Here is a 3,802-nt window from a genome sequence, read left to right on the forward strand (position 1 = left end):
AGCTCCTGGAATGGAATGATTTGAAAACCGCTGTCTGCTCCATATTTATTTTAAAAACTCCTGCTTTGTGTTTAAATGTGGACAGTAAATCCACAAACATCTGGAAATGATGGCGTAGAAACACATGTTCCCTTTCTGTTTAGACCTTGTAAGTCTGATGCATCTCGACTCCTCGTGACTCACCAAAACATCCACTACTAGCCTGCCAGCGGTGAATGCAACCTTCATGCAAGCTTCACTATGGCCGTGCTGTCTTTGGTAGCATCAGTAATACACTTAAATTGTACTGACAATTGCGTGAATGGTCATGTGATTTGTGCAAAAGGTCATGTGATCTAGGCTAACCCTATAAGGCTGTCTCAACCCAAACCACATACTTCACTCAATCAGAAAATGTCTAATAAGGGCGTAGACGGGCTCTGACTCAATACACTGCCAGTGTGCAATGAGCACTTAGATCCGTAGTGCCCACAATGGTTTAGTATTCCCCCAATATCTGCACTATATACAAAACTAAGTATTCGGAGTGTGCAAGTAGCCGATTTGAGACATGCCTCTAACACTAACACTACTTGTAGAGTTACTTGTACTACTATATTTGTACTACTGTATTTGTACCAAGTCCTCTCTCTACTATGAGTGGAGGATCACACAAGATCACTAAGCCTACTTAAAAATACTATCATATACAAATGCAAAAAATACCGTAAGTAAACACACACACACACACACACACACACACACACACACAGACACAGACACAGACACAGACACAGACACAGACACAGACACAGACACACACACACACACACACACACACACACACACACACACACACACACACACACACACAGAGAGACATACGCACACACACAATTCTTAAACTCAACTACATAATATCCCATTTAGGCTGAAGCACTTGGCAGCACACAATACTGCAATCAGTTCAAAACCCCTCTCTCTTCCTTGTGTTTCCCTTCCATTATATTAGATGGGTGGTGATTTGACAAAGCGGCCCTTGGGCGCTTCACACACGTTATGACACATCATAACGGGAAACGAAGTGCGGCGCTGGCCTTTGCTCCACGACGATTTGAGATGGAACATCTGTTCCGCGTCGTCCGAAGTCAGTTACACAAGCAACCGCCACCCAAGAGGAGGCCCTGGGGGGATCCTGGGAGATTATACGGATATAGCGCGTTAGCGATGCACCGCTAGCGGCACTCGAACAGTAATATCTAATATTGTATGCTAATGTCCTCCGGTGAGATCCGATCTCTGATCTGTGCGGCTGTGTCAGCTAATGAAACGCTCTGCTCACAAATTAAACTCTGAGTACGTGTCTTGGTTGTTTCAATTGTGCTCCTAATCTGGTTTCTCTCTTTTGTCACCCGCAGCAGTCACTGTCTGACAATCCCTCTAAGCTCTGAGACCTTGAATTATAGCTTAACATTTATCTTGTTGGTGTCTAGAATTAAAAAAAGAAATCACCAGTTGCAAAACCCAGTGTAATTAGGCGCAAACAAATGGTGGCTGAGCAGGTTGCTAGGATACCTCAGAATGTGCTTAACATGAGGGCTAGCTTCACAACTAATGCTACAACACATGCTCTCATCCACCCACTCTTCCTTCGAAGAAATATTTACACAATTAATAAAAAAAAAAAACACTTCTACATTTCTATACATACAAAAACTACTAGTAATAAAGACCTATCATGGTTTTTAATGCTAAATGTTATGTGCAGACACAAGGGTCTTAAAGCGACTGTTAAACCGCTAATGAAGCATCTCTTGAGTGAGCACGATCACAGTCGCAGTTGGACCACAACCAATGCCATTCTGCTGCACTGCAGACTGGTATTATTACAAAGACCACTTTGGCTGGCACACTGGTCCATGTCAGGCAGGACTGGCCACCGCCATAAGCCCCGCGAGAGCCTCTTGTCCTGTTCTACCTCACGTAGTGGAAACAGAGGCACGTGAGGGGACCAGTCCAACCTGGACAGAGGGACATAGGCCTACTGTATTAGCACACATTCACTGTGTCTGCTGCAACTCTTGTGTAAGTTTCTTGTGATAGCTAGACTTTTGGACACAAACTTCATTGCCTAAAAACATCTGATGCCAGTTGGCTAAGGCCATAGTCTTCTAAAGCCTATTAGCATTCACGAACTAATTCATTTTATGACTCAGAGATACAAAAAGATGAGTAATTCCAGGCATCTTGAGAGGCTGTGGAATCATTCTAAAAAGTCAAATGACTCAGATAATTTCAAATTACAATCGATTTTAGCTTTTGCCAGCAAATGGAGAATGGAGGGAAACAGAAAGCAACAGATGGTAAAATATCAAAAGCTAAGACTGGTCCTGACTGACTGACTGACTGAAAAGCATGATATGATTTGTGTAATGTGGTAAAATCTTGCATATTACAGGGCCACATCTCAGAATCACAATCAGAATTGTTCAGTGCCAAACACTGGCTTGGTACACAACGGTGGTTAGTCCTCCAGGATACCTGCAGTGAGCATTTAGATAGGTGTAAAAATATATATCTATATCTAAGTAAATAAAACTCAAGAACAAAAACAAATACACAGCCAAGCATGTGTTTTCAGTCTTCATTGACCTGATGTTGACCTGAGCCAGGCTACCTCATAAAAAGCTCTCATGCGTCATTGGCTGATCCTGTGAGATAACACAATGGTGGACGAACGGGTTCCTGTACACAGCTTTCTCAATCCTTCATAAAGCTCCACATCCACAGACCAAATCTATTGGACCATCTACCCTCCGAATGCTTTTTATGTAGTGACAAAATATTGCTTTCCTGGCAAATGAGGTCAGAGTCTCCACTTTTGCGTTGATTTTGGGAAACTGGGGAAGCAGTTACAAGAATCTTATGTGGCATAGATACTGTTGATCAGCATGTTATTCATTATAACAGGGAGAGAGAGAGAGGAAGAGAGAGAGAAATGAGCGAGAGAGAGGAAGAGAGAGATGAGAGAGAGATGAGAGCGAGAGAGGAAGAGAGAGATGAGAGAGAGAGAGAGAGAGAGAGAGATCCCACTGGAGTCCCATGATACATCTGTATGTTTTGTCAGTGGCTATAATCTCACTTGAGAAATATGGGACTCCTGCCAATGCAAAGCCTGACTGCTCTTCTGTGAGAGTCTTTGACAAATTGTACTACCTGGAACACACAGATCACACACACACCTTGTTGACACACACACACACACACACATGCGCATACACACACACACACACTCAACACAGTAGCCAGAGCTCAACACATAATATGAATCATATTTATGATTAAAAATAAATGACAAACCCCCGTAGCAATACTCCCTGGCTTGTAGCAGAACTGGAGCAACATGAAATATGTACTGTCAAAATCACCTCCATAATCTGATCATACTGGGTCCAAAATCACCTCCATAACCTGGTCATACTGGGTCCAAAATCACCTCCATAACCTGGTCATACTGGGTCCAAAATCACCTCAATAATCTGTCCATACTGGGTCCAAAATCACCTCAATAATCACTCCCAAAAGGAGCATTACTCGGGTTTAAGTTCTTTTAGATCTAAAGATCTACATTAGCCTACATTTTGCGTGTGGTGTGTGTGTGTGGGGGGAGGGGGGGGGGGGGGTCATGATGTTTTATTTGATTAACATTGAAAGCCTTGATGCTTCATCCATCACTTTAACAGGCGCTCGTTTTGATCATGTACTACTTAGCTGTAGAGACCGGTTGAGAGATGACTCACGTGACAGACAGCCATTTACTTTT

At 42.9% G+C, this 3,802-nt stretch overlaps 1 protein-coding gene across 1 annotated transcript in view; it reads right to left on the reverse strand.

The window, feature by feature from the left end:
• prkg1b (protein kinase cGMP-dependent 1b) overlaps positions 1–3,802 on the reverse strand; it is a 137,543-nt gene that overhangs the window by 129,279 nt on the left and 4,462 nt on the right. The window lies entirely within an intron of this gene.

This window comes from Sardina pilchardus, chromosome 22, assembly GCF_963854185.1.
Source record: "Sardina pilchardus chromosome 22, fSarPil1.1, whole genome shotgun sequence".
NCBI lineage: Eukaryota > Metazoa > Chordata > Actinopteri > Clupeiformes > Clupeidae > Sardina > Sardina pilchardus.